This window comes from Sturnus vulgaris, chromosome 9 (assembly GCF_052056855.1).
Source record: "Sturnus vulgaris isolate bStuVul1 chromosome 9, bStuVul1.hap1, whole genome shotgun sequence".
Taxonomy (NCBI): Eukaryota; Metazoa; Chordata; class Aves; order Passeriformes; family Sturnidae; genus Sturnus; species Sturnus vulgaris.
The window spans coordinates 2,988,931-3,005,597 of NC_142251.1; the positions used below are offsets into that span (position 1 = coordinate 2,988,931).

Consider the following 16,667-nt stretch of genomic DNA (forward strand, 5'->3'; position numbering starts at 1 on the left):
ATTTGCTTGCCCCAAGAGGACAGAGAATTCAGAATTGCATCTCCCTCTCCCAATAATATCCTGCTTTGTGCTGCTGTTTGTGCTTTGCCATGGGTCTGCCAAGGACTGCAGGTGCCGTTAAACAAAGGTGAAAGCACCCATATGGTGCTTTCAGATCACAAAACCGACTCACAGAATCAAAAGCCCAAAAGGACCTGTGGTTTTTTTCTCATAGGGAAACCTAACAGGGAATCCACAGAGTTACATCCAAGTGGCAAGGCCTGTGAAAGGATTTATTGTGAATGTCTTTTTACAAGATTCCTTCCTTGTTGGAGATTGTTCCTTTGGGATTCCCCTTCATGATATTGCTAATCCCATCTATTCAAAATTTATGGTGCACATTCTCTAGAATACCGAGATGACTTTTAAAACGCAGTGTAGACTGGGGGCTTTGCTAGTTTTATAGTAATTTTCTTTTTCAGATTTCAGAACTCAGGCCTTCACTGTACACACAGGCTTCCTTCTGCAAACACAGATCTGGAAACTCACTTTTATTTGTATGTGATACTGTGTTCAGTGCAAATGATTACTAATATTCCTGTACAGATCTGGGGTCTGGTTTTTGCCTGGAATCAGTCAACCCAAGTGATCAGATGGTTAAAGTAATTTTGTGTAAGGAGTGTTTGCATGCAAGTATGTCTGCATTCACACCTGTGGGTTTTTTCTGCCTTTTCCTTCAGTCACTGGTTTAGGAATTAAAATTTCTTTGAAAATAATATTTTTATTTCCACACACACAAAAAAATTAACTGCAGATACAGTTTCTCTCAGATATTAAAATCACTTTAGTTATCTTTCTCTCTGTTTATGACCTCCAAGTATCAGGAGAGTTATTCTGCAGTTCCCTGCTGTGTACAGGTAGGAGAAGAGACAAGGATGGGTCTCAGCAGTCCAAAACGTCCTGTCCTGGGAATAAATAGCTTTATTCCATATGTGCCAGTTCCCTGGCCTCTGACATCCTTCTATTTACAGTGATAATATAGATGGACCTTCCAAACATGTACTTGAATGAGGCAATAATAACAGGCCAGTGAAAGATAAGGCAATACTTTAACTCCAATGAAAATCACATACTGGGGGCTTTTGTTTTACAATGCCATATTGTGTTTTTCCCTGAAAAAGTTTAATTCAATTTGGTCCAATTAAGAAAAACTCCCAAGCAACATATAAGTTACATGATGCCTTCTTTACGTCAAATCAGTGAAAAACAATCTTTGACAAGGTTGCCTTCAAAACACAGCAAATGCATTTAGAAACTAGCATTTTTTTCTCTCTTCAATTTGCAGGCTCCTTAAATGAAAAACACTTTATGGAACAGGGTCTCTTTCTAGCTTGAAAAAGCAGATTTCTATCTTGTGTCTGAGTCTCCGTGGTGCCCCCTGAGCACAGCAAAGACTAGTTCAGAGGACAGATCCAAACCAGCATTTTAGAAATATAAACCCAATACTTCTGAGAAATAATCCATTCAATCCCTGGGAACATCAGAAAAGACAGAAAAGTGATAGCACTAATAATAAAAGCAAGAGCTGCTGTTATTAGTAGAGGACCTATACAAAGTGCACGTTTAAATGAAGCTCATTTAAACATACTCTGGTTTAATTAGATTTAGTTAAACCACCTAAAAAAAAATCCCAGCAGAACCTGTGGCGAGGCTTGGGCTGCTGCTCCCTGCTGTGAGCCCACCTGTTTCTGCCAGCCTCACTGCCCTGGCACTCAGAAAATCCCGGGGCTGGCTCTGCAGGCGGGGGCAGGTCGCAGGGACCGGCTTCCAGACTGCCTCGACGTGATGTTTGAGGGGGAAAAAAGTTCTTTTGAGTTAAAAAATAGCTTTGGCTGTGATTTACCATGCTGAGAAAATAGAGAAACAAATGCTGCTAATCATCAAATTTTAAAAGATGAGAATAGACGTAATTTTAAGTAGTTTTTTACACTCTGCAAAAAGTAGTAAAAATTACACTGCTTTAAGATAAAGCTTCTCCCCAGCATAATAATCTTATATTATATATTTCAAAAACCCCAAGCCACACACAGAGATACAGCATATATTGGGAACAGGGTCTGTCCAGCTTTTGGCTGCATATTTGAATGCATGAAAATCTTTCTCCATGGAATAGTTTCCTTCCCCAGAGCCTGACCCGAATCCTGAGGAAGCAGCAGGAAGCACCTTTGGTAGCAGAGAGAGGGCAGGCAGGAGGCTCCCGTGAGCCACAGGCAGGGAACGACAGGGACTTTATGTATTTCTACACAAACAAGCCCAGGATCAGCTGAAGTTGTTGTTCACTGGCAAATGAAAATAAAGAGACAATTCAGAATCAAAGGTGAGTCAAACAAAAAATATGTCCAATAAGAGGAGGCAGCCCAGACAATCAGTCAGATGCCAAAACATGTGACAGACCCAGAGGCAACTCCAAAACAACCAAACCAACTGCCTGTGAAGTCTGCCAAGGAGCCAGATGCTCCTGCTTAAAAATATCTTCCGCTGCCTTGGCATCTGCATTTTCTGCCTGCCGTCAAAAGAGGAGGGAGGGGAAAATGGGAGAGCAGAGCGGGAGTAGGGGTGGGGGGCAGCAACTAATAATATTTTTGCCATTTTCATTCTAAGTACTTCTGATTATTCATTTGCAGTTTGTCATCATGTCACCAGAGAGCAAAACAAAACCCCAGCCTGGCATAGGCTGGGAAGGGAAAAACAGGCAAAGTCCTTTATGCAGAAGGGAAAAAATGAGGGGAAAGATCCAGTAATTCCACATTGCTGTGGGTGGCACGTTCCTCTTAAGGTGATAAAAAGCTAAAACTGCTGGAGTTGGCAGTTTACCACCTGGGAAAGCACCAGTGTTCCCACAACCCAGATGGAGCTGGGGACAGCATGCTGCAGCCTGCACACACTCAGGGTGTCCCCAAGGTGCCCCATGCTGTGTGGTGGGGACTAACAGGGAGTAAATTGTACTGAATCAAAGTATTGCTGCTATTAACCACAGCAGCAAGTTTTGGGGCACAGAGGCTGCAGGTGCTCAACAGGGGGTAAAAACACACTTAATATTAACTTAGTGAACGAAGATACAAATTTTTGTTACTGTAGATTAAAATTGTTAAATAAAATACATGTATTTTAAAAGTAGATTATTCAATAGGTAAAAGTAAAACAAAAAAAAAAAGTACAGCCAAAAGGGGAGATTTTGTGCAATTTCTGTTACTGGTGGAACTGTAATGGAAAAAGTATTATCAAGTTTCAACTTATGTTGAAGGGCTTTCCCTTCAGAAATTCAATTGCAAACCAGTTTTGGTTGTGTTTCTTGATTCATTGAGTGGAAACCAGGAATCCTTCATGTGGTCTGTCCCTCTCTCACAGAACTGATTGAAGCACGAAACGTTTGTGCTTTGAGGAGCCAGATGTGTCCCTCACTGCTCCATCCCAAGCAGAGCTGTTGGAGCAGCAGGTACTGAACAAGACCGGGAATACAACACTCTGTTGGACAGTGGCTTTACCTGAAAAGAGTGTTTGTTTTTGTGAGATAGAAATCAGAACATTATCTTTCTTCTGGGCTGCCTGGGTTGGGTTCTGAGTCGGGAGGGTTTGGGACTGCCTTGTATCGACACAATTCAAAGCCAGAAACCTGGTACTAAATGAGCGCTGTATCAGAGACCATCACTGCCTTTTAGAAAGCAAACAGCACTGGAGGTCAGGCCGAGCACAACCGGGATACAATTCCACCCCATGAAAGTCTCAGGAAGAACAGAGAGATTCCTTTGTGATGTTTGACTCGTTTTCCCACTCGGATGTGTGGCGAGGCTCGGCGGTGTTTGTTTCAGGGCAAAGTTTCACGCCGGCTGGTCGCCGGCAGAGAGGGCGAGCTCTGGGCTCGCAGCTTCTCTCGCAGTCCCTCGAGCAATCTGGCAGCCATGGGGCTGCCACCACCTTTTCTGCGCTGAAAGGTTCAGCTCCAAAAATCTGTGCTACACCTTGTAGCCTAAATTTTGCATACAGAACCCGTTTGCAGGGAAATGCAATTGCAGTAAATAAATAAGTGGCGGGAGCCAAACCGGCAGCGTGGTGAATCAGCGGAAGAATTTCAAAGAAATTGAACGAACTTGCGGTGACAAACGTTTCATGTGAGTCTGGTACTGAGATTGTAAGAATTTTGCATGTCTGCATCAACTGACTGATAGCAAAGGAGTTTCTAGTCCCCCTCATGGCACACACAAATGTCTGTTAAAGACATAAATATTTAAAAACAACAGCTAGACTAAGAGGGTTAGCTTTCATTTCATCTAATTTGGCAAGCATTAGCTACACCCACCAGAAATCATTTTATTTTGTGTAATTTAATAGCAGATCTATTGTAGCATCGCAGTTTCTGACATGCCGAAACAAATCAATGTGGCCTTTTTTTAAAGCTGAGAATTAATACAGGGCTGTATTTCAACTGTTAGATGGAAATCAATAAAGATGAAAATCTTTCTGTGTTATTCACTTATTTTCATCCTCTGCTGCAAAGTTTATTTGCCTTCCTGCATGCAATACAGAGACTTTGATCCTTGTTCAAACATCTCTGATTTTTCACATCCCTCATGTTTGATCTGGCTCTCAGGTGAGAATTATTGGCAGAACTTGTTAGAATTACACCTGCCAATGGCAGCATACATGGTAGCAACATGAAATTATATAAACCGTACTGTGCATGCTCTTTGGAGTCTTACACAGCAAAATAATATTCCCACAGAAATCAATCAGAGATTTTAATTTATTAAACTCTCTCTCTCTCTTCCCCCCCCCCCCCCCCCCCCACCTTAAAGGGATAGATGGAGATATGGAGTAAGAAGAGAGATAACATCAAATAAAGCAGGTTTCGAATAGTCACAGATGACCTTCACAATATGCGTTTTGCAATTTTGGGTGGATTAGAGGAAACTAATGATGGCTTTGAAATGAGCTTTTGGATAAAGCTCGGGAAACTCTAATCATTACAAATCCACTACTTAAGAGAACAATTCCATGTAGCACACTGCAGCTTTAAAGCATACATGTCTTGTTTTCTTTCCTCCTCTCAACAAGCTTATTTTGCTTTCACTTATTCCAGTCTTCTTATAGGAGCCCAGAGACTGTTTTCATTTTCTGCCATGCCTTTGAATTTAAGGGAGCCTATTTTTTTGCCTGGTGTTGTCCTTACAGTGCCTTTTGCTTTTAGTTTAGGACTCATAGAGTTAACAGACTGAGAGAGAGAGAGAGAAAAAACCCAACCACTTGCATTAAGCCTGAAGCCTGTCACCTTTTCTTGGCAATTACACTGCTAATGGCTGGGTCCCAAGCAAAGTGGCAAAGAATATCTCTTCTCACGTTCCCAACTCACAGTGCATTCCCAAATACCAGATGGTGTTTTTGGAATCCGTTTCACTATGTTTGATATGACAATACTTTTGTATAATGTTAAATTATATATAACTATTTCAAATAGCCGATACCAGAACAAGGCTAGAAAAGGAATATTAGATGCAAGGAGGAAAGAGAGAAACTGAAGACTGAGGGTTTTCATCTCCTCCTGTCGTATCTCGTGTCTCTCAGATTTTTGTGTAATTTGAACAAAAGAGGAAATAAAAGTGGTCCAACAGACTAGCTCTCACAGTGGTACTATACAGAAATGGTGTTGCTTCCTTCCCAGAATTTGGTGTACATCTTAGGCTGCCTGCCAGCTCTACAGGAGGCAAGTGCAAGATCATAAATAGTGCAGGGAAAGCAGGAAAAAAGAAAAGGGGGAAAAAAACCTCAGTCACGAGTAAAAAAGTCCCATCATTTTCCTCACAGATTTTTCCTTGAAATCTTAGGAAAAACGAGTGCCAGAAAGTTCAGGAGAGGTAAACTGGTACATCTCCATTAACCTCAGGGGAGCTGTGCCAGCTGACAGGGGCATTTGGCTCAAGATATTTAAGTAGAAATAACTTGGATCTATGGAGCAAGTCATCGATACATCCTACTGAAGGTGAATCCAATCTCGCTTGCCCAGATTAGCGATTCCAGTTTTATGTTAACACTGATGGACTTACAGGAGTTGGAAAATACCCATTGGAATCAGGCCTGCAGATTTAGTTGCAATGCAATTCATCACGCCTGGACTGAAGGACAGAAGTAGCTCAGTCATTCCTCGGGAGACAACCAGGACCTCAGCTTTTGGGGGAACAAATGTTTTCCTTTTGTTGGCTACGCTACAAACAGTTTCTTAAGAACAGGAAGAAAATGTACTACTAAGGCAAAAAGTATTCAGGATATTCAGTGTCCTGTCAGTCTGACAGTGATGCCACTTCGATTATCAGAATCCCCTTCTCTAAACACTGGTTAGTTTTATGATTTCTAAACTGAAATTGTTTATTCTAATGTACCCAGGAACTTTGTTTTCTTCCATCCCTGTTTCTGCTCAAGGCACATTTTAACAACCAGCAAGCTTTCAGGATAAACGCTTACCAACAAAAGCACTTCCCAAGCCTAACGGCAACATGAATATCGAAACGTTAAGGACACAATTTCGCAAGTAATTTGTCTAGTTGAATCAGTTTTGTTTCTGCATATGCCAGAAACCTGTCCAAGTGAAGGTTTCATTCATATGGCTACACACAAGCAACTCACCACATAAGTACTTACTTTTTACACAACAAAATACTGATTTTTCCCTCTTGATTACTTGCACTGCCAGCATACAGTAGAGATTATCAAGCCCTCAAAGGATCATACAGATCCAGTGACTACTACATAATTAACAATAACTTGTAGTAATGCAATTTAAGAGTCTTTTTAATGGGCATAGATGGCAGAATGTATAGCCCATCTTTCTTTGTCATCCTAGAAAAGGGGCCCCATGCGGAGCTGCTGGTTGCTGAGTGATGCTTTGTAGTCTGTACCAGACAGTTGCACAGTACCAGCTGCATTGGCAGGTAGCCGAAGTGCAAAGAGATAGCTGCCAAGCTATGCTATACAAAGGCAGCAGTGCCAGAGAGAAAGGGACCTTTGCATGAAGTCACCTTTGACCCTGAAGCCAGCATGGATCCCATATTCATCAATTCCAGACAATTGCATCTTTCATTCCACCACAAACTATGATTAGAAAGGGCCCGTTTGTGATAGTGATTGTTAGTTTACAGTTCCCAGAGATTGGATTATTTAATCTTTAGTTCTGTTGGCAGCAATATTTTCCCTAACCTTTTGTAGTGGTGTGTCAGTGATAATCTAACATATGTATATAGGGAGATATACACACACATACACAGAGGCACCTCCCTTCCCCATTAAAACTGGGTGAAGAGAGAGAGACACACACAGAAAAACCAAAGCACACAAAATTCACTTTGTTTGGCAATCACTGTGCTGATGTACATTTTGAGAATTCAGCCTGGAAAGTGCAGAACACTCTGAATGCAGCAGCATCTCAACTTCTGCCCACAGACCTGACTTTCCTGCCGTTCTTTCTGCTTGATGAGAAATCTTTTGCTTTAGAATATTCGGATTATCAAAGGCATTATTTTTTAATTCAGCTGCAGATTAATTTTTAAAAAATATTCTGTAAGTACTGACCCTTGTAGCACATGCAAAAAGAAGTAGTCAAACATTTTAAACGGACTCATGAGAAAACCACCAATGACAAACAAACCCACTATCTCAGGGGAGTGGGGGGAAACAGTGCATGGAATAAAAGCAGCAGGGAAGCATCTAAGTCTGATTCCTGTCTCTACTCTCCTGTGTGTCCAGCTTTGATATTGTGAGTTCCTATTGAAATCCGTGGCAGAGCTCACAAGGTGTGTGCACCTGTCAGCACTTCAATCTCAGTAAATGGGTCTTCAAAAGTGAACTGCCCCCCATCCCTCCCAAATTTCACCCAGCGCTTCCTCAAGCAATAAAACAAGTCACACAATCAACAAGTAGGCAGAGAACATGTCTGAGAATATAACTATTATCAACTTTCCATAGTGTTTAGCAGAAAAAAGGGTAAAAATGCCACCAGAATCAAGTGAAGAACTAATGTTTGCAACTGGAAATGGAGAGAAAAGGGAAGAGGGAAAAAAGCGAGTCTATAAAACTTTCATTAAAATCTTTTTTGATCTGCTCCTTTGGTCTGATCTCAGAGGTGTTGGCCAAAGGGAAAAAAATCCCTCTACCTGAAGGCTGGCCGTATTGTGCTGCACCTGACTTCTGGCTCACATGTGAGACCGTCTGTTCTTTATTTTCACTCTGTATGAAGCTAATGGAATTTGCAGTTGATTAACCTCAAATCTGGAGTAATGATCCAGCCTGGGACTGCAGCTGGCAATGCTGAGGCTATTTGTACTTCTTAACTAAGTAAGACAGCAACAAGTGTAGTGGCACAAAGGTAAAGATCCCGGGTAGATGGGTGAGTGTCAGGGGTGCAATAAAAGGAGGTGAAAACATGACCTGAGAGTGCAGACACTGTCCCCCTTCCCCCCTAAGAGGCTGGAGCAACAACTCTTAGAAAAATTAATCACAAGATAATACAATATGAAGTATATGGCTACAATTATTCAATTATATTCTACAGAGGACACTCAGGCCACAAGATTTATCCTTCTTGAATAATGAATCCATGCATTAGGAAAAGGTCATCTGTTGAAGAACAGTTTCTTTAGAAAAATTAGGAGCAGAGGGTCCTAAAACTTCTCTACAGCTTCTGTTTGTTTGAGAGAAAGCAGTCTTTGTTATATTGGCACCTCAAAATAAAATTCAGAGACTTACACTGTATTATCTGTGTCTATTTGTTTGTTCCAATTAATGATTCTGTCTGAAATATGAAAAATCGCAGCTGAATCAGATAAACACCACTAGAAGAGAATCAGAGCATTTTTTTTACTTAATAAAGGAATTTCTGTTTTCTCCTTCACAATTGTTCAAAGCTTCAATGAACAGAGTTACACAAACGTGCACCAAACCTCGGAACTAATTTAGTTTAGCAAGTGCTTCACACATCTTCGTTTACTGAACAATGTTACTTTCAAATCACGACAACATTCTTCCTTCCTCGCCTCATGACTAATACAGTGTTATTCAAGCCGCTCCTCTTCAGACACTTCAGATCTTTACAAATCTTTTCCCCAGCTTTACCACCTGATTTCTAATTAAAATTAAACTGAGAGAGTTCCTTCCACTGATGCAAATCCTGCAACCCCAGGCCAATAACAGGAATTACACAGTTTTTTGTCTGCAGCATGATTTGGAAGAAGAACTTGTACAAAGAGATAGGTAAAATGAGCTGAGATGAGCTGTGCTTGGTCCTGAGCTCTCACACTGCTCGCTGGATAAACGCCTTAATGTGATGTAGTGAAAACAATTTTCACTCTGAGAAAGATCATTCTTCCCATCCTATACAAGTCTTGTCAAATTAATGACTACCAGTGGACTTTCCTAACACTGCATTACTGTCTGTATTTTATTTATATATCGTGCATGTAAATATACATGTGCACACACGCACACACACACGCACTGTGTGTACTATATGTCAACAACTAATCAAAAATTGTTTGCCCACAAGCATATGTGAAAAATTCATCTAAATAATTGTACATTTAATTTTTAATGAAATCTCAGTAATCCACTCAATTTACCAAACTCCTACTTAGTATGAAACAGTGGCATGCACAGAGATGCCTGAGTCTTACACAGTGTGAGCATTCGTACCACTTCAGGCATCCTCAGTCAAGATTTATTAAAATATTATCTTGATTTGGAGATCACTGCTTTTACTTGTGTGCAGAGTGAAGAAGCATATGCTATATGAGTAACCCATAGTGTTTGGCTTAAAGGCAAAATAAAAGTCAGCAATAAATAAACAGTAAAAAACAGACTGCTGGGAGATGGAAAGACTCACAGTCTTTCCTGTCTTTAGTTCCCTAATTCTGCAAACCCTTATATTCACAGATAACTTTTATTGTAAAAAAAGCAAATACTGCAATTATAGCATCTACAGATAATTTTGAAAACTCGTTAATTACAATCTAATACCCTTTCTGAGGTGAGTTTTCTTATTCTACTCCAATAAAAGGGGAGGATGAGACATAAAGGAATTAAAGTGATAGTTTTGGCAGACTTGTACAGAAACCAACATCTGCTTGTGAGAACACATTTAAAGCAGGCACCTGCATTTTGCAGGTGCAAACACCTTCAGCATACAAACAATTCCATGCCAAGCTCATGCACACCTGTCCCAGAGTGTACACCCAGAAAACTCCTTAGAACAAAGGAATCTGCAGCCATGAACATGTACATGGGAGTGCAGGTGTTTGAGTATTTCAATCCAGAGTACATGAACAGATGTTTGCATCATATTGAAATTGTCACCATCCTCAAAACTCGACAGCTCTGCTGTTCCACCCTTATCAGTCTGTATTTCTCATATTCCAGAAGGCCTTGTCTCACACTGCTTTTCAGGGTACAACTTCCATGTGTTTTGGCTCCAGTCCCTTATCCTGTTGCAAGGGAAAATAAAAGTCCCCAGCTCATCTATCTCTCTATTCTTAAGCAGACAATAGATCAGTTTTTGCCTAGATAAAACATTTTTTTCATTAGGGTTATGTGCTGTTCCCAGTCTCTCTGCGTTTTGCTATGCAAAGGTCTTAGGGTTTATGCAGCATCAGTTCTATGATCAGGAAATGGATTCAAAAATTGGGGCACGTAAGAGAAAGGTGGACTGCACCATTCAGAGATGAGGACATCTGGTTCCAGGAGGGAGAGGTTAAGGTGTTGTGAAACCACACTTTGTCAAGCTGCAAGTGGGAGACACGAGGATGCAGGGCTGTGGGACGTGATCAGTGGAGCATCAGGCTTTTCTGAATCCCTGTGCCACAGGGGCACATTGTCCGCCTGGTCTTCACATTTTCCCTCCCCTTGTTTTCCTTTTCTCAGTTACCACCAAACAGAGTTTACAGCAAAGTTCCCTAAAATATTCCCTGAAATTCTGGAAGTGAGCAGATGCCATCACAAGTGCTTGCACTGCTGGTCATGGGGGACATCTCGTGGAGCTGGCACAGAGCCTTGCTTTGTTCAGCCACTGCTGATGTCCTGTGGCTCTTTGACTTCCTGCTATGGAGTTACCTCAGTGCAGAAGAGTTTGAACAAATGAAGAACTGCTCTGCAATTCTGCACTCAAAAACTCTGCCTCTGCACTCAAAGAGAGCAAAATAAACCGCAAAGTTGTCTGTGCAGTGGTCTCCAGTTACTGGAGGACCTGAGCAGTTGGTAGCCCATATGTTACTGAATGGGATTTTAAGTAATGGAAAAGAAACAACTTCAAGGAATGATTGGAGAAGGAGAAAAAAACCCCATCCTGTGGTTCACTTCCTCTGCTCAGGTGTGATCTCTTGGCCACTGTTCTTCCTAATGCCAGGGAACATTCTCAGATCACAGCCTGCCCTGCCTTCATTCTCCTTTATAGTGCTGGTACTGAGCACCCAGTCTTTGATCCATCCTTTTCTCTCTATTATTTACACTTTCAGCTCTTGACACTAACCTATTTTAAAATTACCACAGGTCACTGCTTGCCAGGAGCCAGGCCTTCACCAAGGGTTTCCCACCATTATAAGTTTCTGTCCTGTTCCTACATGCCCTCATACTTCCTGGAAGGTATTTCTCCCAGTTGACTGAGGAATACTTAGAAAACTTCCTTAAGAACAAAAAGAATGAGTACCCATAGAAAAGTAACAAATTTTAACAACTCTACATATCTCCATAATGAAAAGTTGCATCTAAAATCAGGTGAGACTGTTATAATATATAAAAGAAGTTACTGTTTTCTTTAAAATTGTTTGAGCATTATCCATTGATTTTTGAACAAGAGATTAGCCCTTGTGTGTATTAAGTAGTGCCTTATGCTGATTTCATTCCATGCACATGGCAGACAGAGAGCTGATTTCCTTCAGAAACCAAGGTAAAAGGAGAGGAAGCAACAAGTCCTAATTTGTCTAAACTGTAAGTCCTCATTAGCAGCAGATCATGAGTAAAGTTGAGTTTTACTTGTGTTTGCTTATAATCCTTGAAAACTCATCCCGTTTGTGCTCTTGTAAAACCCTGGTGATTCACCTTTCAGTCGCTGCCCTAAATAATCCATTTAACCCATTCTTCTTAACAAACTCTTTCAAATAAAATCACAAAAGAAAATTTATAGTAAAAAAACCTGGCAAAGAGAAGTGCACATGCACGTTGTCTCTATTTGTTCCTGAAAGTAAATATAAATATTGACTGAATGATCAAATGAGACAGATTTTTTCTTTTCTTATTGAACACAAAAGGTTAACTTGGGTCACTTTGGAGTACTCTTTATATTCCCTTGGCATGAGCCAATAAGACATGCTCTACTTTCCATTTTATTTACCAGTATATTTCCATACGGAATCAGGTTCAGACTAATTGAATTCTGGGTTTAAAAAAAATGTGGAAAACTCCCCTCTAATTTACTTACAGACTCTCAGTTATGGAAATACCCTGTCAGTGACCACATATACCCTGTGTCTTTTAAGCTAGTCGTGTTTAAAACAGGAAGGCCTATTTGAGAGCACTGTTTGTGCTCTTAATTTCCACACTGCTCCTATTGACAACCTCAATCCGTGTGTGTGACTCCAATTGGGTTGTGAAATTAATATGGCTGTTTGCGTACATCAAGGGCAACCTGCACTCCTTTGAAAGCAAGGGCATTGCAATTATGGGTAGTAAGAGCCTACAAGCTTATAGTGCCATCTGTACTATCCAACACTTCCACCCATCCCTACTTGTATTGCTAACTTTGTGTTTCACAGCCTCTGAAAAAAAAAAACAAACCACCAAAGAACAACAGATACGCTTATACAGGCAAAATATTTTGAATCTCACTCCACTAGTCAACAAATCTATTTAATCTGTTCTAATGATTTTTGTCTTACTGAGAATGACTCTTCATTAATCTCCTCTATGGAAAATAGATCCAGAGATCTCTATTGTGGTGATTGTAAGGGCTAAAACCTTTGTGTAAAAGAGCTACTTCATGTTTGTGCAGCACCTGATCCTCATTCAGACTGGCTTCTCCTGATCTCCAAGATCAGTTGAATTTCTTGGGAGTATGGCAGGGGCTCTGCTCTTCGTGGGTGGATAGAGTATGAGTGTATTCCATGTGCAAAGTGTGTGTTTGAACACCTACAAAGAGTTCGAGCACCTGAAACGAGCTCTGTAATTATTACCTGGGGCACTTTTGAAAGAGGTTCCTAGTGACACTCATGGAAATAACAAAGATATTATCAGTCCAAACCATGCTGTTATGAACCAGAATATTTGTCTTCAAATGTCAATGAAGAAACAACTCTATTCATCCTAAAACAATCTTTAAATATTAATCAGTGTGAGTGACCACATCTGAGGGATAGGGATGCTTCAAGCAACACCATGAGATTCTTTTCACTCTGGGATTAAAGCATGGAATCTTTTAATAAAACAAAAATGTTATCTTTTTACTCTCATATGAAGTTAAGGAAACCAAATATCTATTTCCTTATTCATAAAAAGTTTCAAATTGATTGTATGGAAATTACGGGGACCTTTGCAGCAAAAAGTTTCAGAATAGTCATTTATTTTCATCTCCATTTCCACTATACTCCCAGTATAGTGGGGAACTTGCCAAAAGTATAAAGGCCAGACAGCCAGAAATCATCAAGCATTCCAGTACGTTTAAAGATCCAGTCCTGGTGTTTAAACTGGAGTACAGGATTAGTCTGGCAGCCCTCAGGTTCAAATAGAGGTGCTAGACCTTTCAGATAGTGTCTATCTTTTCTGGTTTTAAACTCAGTTTTGACACTTTCTGATCTCAATCCAGTGTGTAAAGTTAAATGATGTTGAGTGGTAGCACAGAGACACCTCAGGCACGGCACGGACTGAGCTTGGAAGTTCTGCTCATCCTTCACAACACAGACCCTCCAGACTGTGCTATTACTGGCTTTCCCAACTATCACAATGATTTCACAACCAGGGGCATGATGAGCTCTGGAAATCAGACATGGGGATCATAAGCTGGCTCTTAAGGAGACAAAGCTGTGTCCTTCCTCCTGGTGACACAGATACCTACACAACATCCTCCTCCCGGCAAACGCCGAGCGAGGACATCACATCTCCAGCTCCTGGCTCAGTGGGCAGCACGGGGAATCCAGACAAAGTTATTTTGGATAAACAGGCTTTTCTCTCCAGCCTTTCCTCAGACTGTCCCACAGCTACACCATCATGTCACAACAGATGTGAAAGTTTCTGAGGGGAAGAGGGTTGAACAAGGGTTAACATGGCGCATTCTCCTCTTACGAAAATGATGTCATTTCCCTCCCCCTCCCCAAAAGTGTCTGTTGCTTGGTTGTTTACATACTGAATTTAAAATCTATAATATAGACCTGCGTGACTTAAAATGGAATGAATTCTCATACCTGAAGACATTTGTGCATATTTAATTTAAACTTCCAGTGCTTCAGTGTTATTAAAAAGTATTGGGTTTTAGCTGCAAATTGCCCATTTTCCCCATTTTCTGTACTTTCTCCAGGAAAATAAAGACTAAGAAAACAGAAGTACTGATACACTGTAGAAATTGTCCCAGTGAGTTTATAATCCAGTGTGAGTTACACAGCACTGATAAGTAAAGGAAGTTCAACCAGACAGTTTAATCCTCCAATTTCCTGTCTTCTAATCAGCCACTGACTCCTCTGGCTTTAAATTAGAAACATTCATGGCGATATTCAGGACAGGTGAAGGAAAAAGTAGAAAACAACTAAGACAAATACTTGTAAGCAAGAGGAGGTCATGTATAGAAAATGAAGACAATATAAAGTGTGTATAATGATGCAGTGAAGTGTTTAAACTCTACAGAGAATTTAGTAACTCTGACAGAGAAGGAATAATTTTATTAAAAATATTTATACAGTAGCTGAGCGGCATATGAACATACAAGAGTTACTGTATAAAACAAAGGAAATCCATGCTGCAATGTTACACTGTTCACACTTTGTTATTTTTATAGGGGCAGGAGCAGGATAATTATTACTACATGTATGCCTTTTGATACCATAAATCATAAGTAAGAAGCACAAATCAGCAAAGCCACGGACGGTTCAACAGCATGTGGGGATTACTGTGATAAACTTGGACTGAGAGTGTGTACAGATACACTCAGTGATTTAAACAAAAAAAAAAACAACAACTTTTTTGGGTATTTTGGCAGTGCCAATTAACTTTCCATATGATGAAATTAAATATTTATTAGATGTGCCATTATTTTTATTTTCATTTGCAATGAGAATTATAGTGAGGATTCTATTAATTCTTAATTTATGGAAATGCTAGCAACATTTTGACATTTTCATATATATTTTTTAATTGCATGAATTACCTGACCAATTCCAGCTATTCCTTTGAAGAAACAGAGCATAGAGGTGTGGAAGAAAAGTAGTCACCAAAAGCTTCAGTGAAAAAATGATGTTGAATTAAAAACCTTTAAAGTAACTAAATGATCCTTTTAAGTCTCGTCTGACTATTTTTAGTAAATTCTGGTTTCACTCATTGCATCTACAGAAAATAAAGGCATTCACACTGAACTGCGGATCGAGAGCGGGATAGTAAAATTAGAAAATAATTATTTTGGAAATGACTGGAAGATCTGCTTTAATTGTCGCATTCAATAACAGCAGTTTGCTCATACATGGAGTCATCTGAAATGGCTTCTTATTTATTAATGAGGCTTTTTTTCCCCTTCAGATGTTTCACAAAGAGCGGTTTGGGGGTTTAAACCTGTTTGGATGGAGATAAATTATGGGTCCAGGTTGGCTCTCAGTCACTCAGGTGAGCAAACCTGGAGTTGCTCTGCTCCTCCCCACACAGCAACTCCAGGCTGGTGGCAGCATAAACCTTGAGCAGAATTTGGCCCGATTTGGGGTCTTACATTTCGTTTTGCCATGGAGGATTTTCCCTCCAGTATATACCTTTTCTGCACATCTATTTCAATAACCCCATGCAAAGGAATTTTGCAGACAATCCCTTATTAAACATATTATGGTCACATCATACTGGCTAGCTAGAGCAAATAAATTTAAAAAAATAATCAGCTTGAAATAAATGTTTATAAAAGTAGCACAGCTGCACATATTTGTTACAAATGCAAGACAGAGTACTGAAACTTTTCTATGACTAACCCTTTAGTGTCTCTATGACAGCAGCAAATTGAAATTGAAAGTGCCAATGAAAACAAAATAATTATAATTTTTCCAATACATTCACCTCATATCATCAGGCTCCTATATGGGTTAAATTATTTGCTATTACATATATATAATTTTAAAATAAATATAACTTCTTCTTACACAAATTTACAGGATCTGGGGGAAATTTTATGCTAAAATGTCACATTACAATATAAACAGAATAATAACTGTTTCTGCATATACTTGATTAAAGCATAAAAAGAGTAGATTAGGTGTAAGACTGCCTTTAAACAGTGGAGACAAATGCAATTACTACTGAAATGTGCAAATCCTGTGGCTTCTGCTAAAATAGTTTGAAACATTTTCAACTGTCTACAAGAAAGAGAAATAACTTTTTTTTTTACTTTGACCTCTTGCTATTTTGGCAAGTGAGATAAAATA

The 16,667-nt window shown here is 39.9% G+C and overlaps 2 long non-coding RNA genes across 2 annotated transcripts in view; one reads left to right on the plus strand and one right to left on the minus strand.

Moving 5' to 3' along the window:
* LOC148222769 (uncharacterized) overlaps nucleotides 1–16,667 on the minus strand; it is an 84,077-nt gene that overhangs the window by 64,173 nt on the left and 3,237 nt on the right. The window lies entirely within an intron of this gene.
* LOC148222770 (uncharacterized) lies at nucleotides 2,071–4,513 on the plus strand. The gene is made up of 2 exons (XR_015805250.1): nucleotides 2,071–2,356; nucleotides 3,388–4,513. It is a non-coding gene; the product is annotated as an uncharacterized LOC148222770 (long non-coding RNA).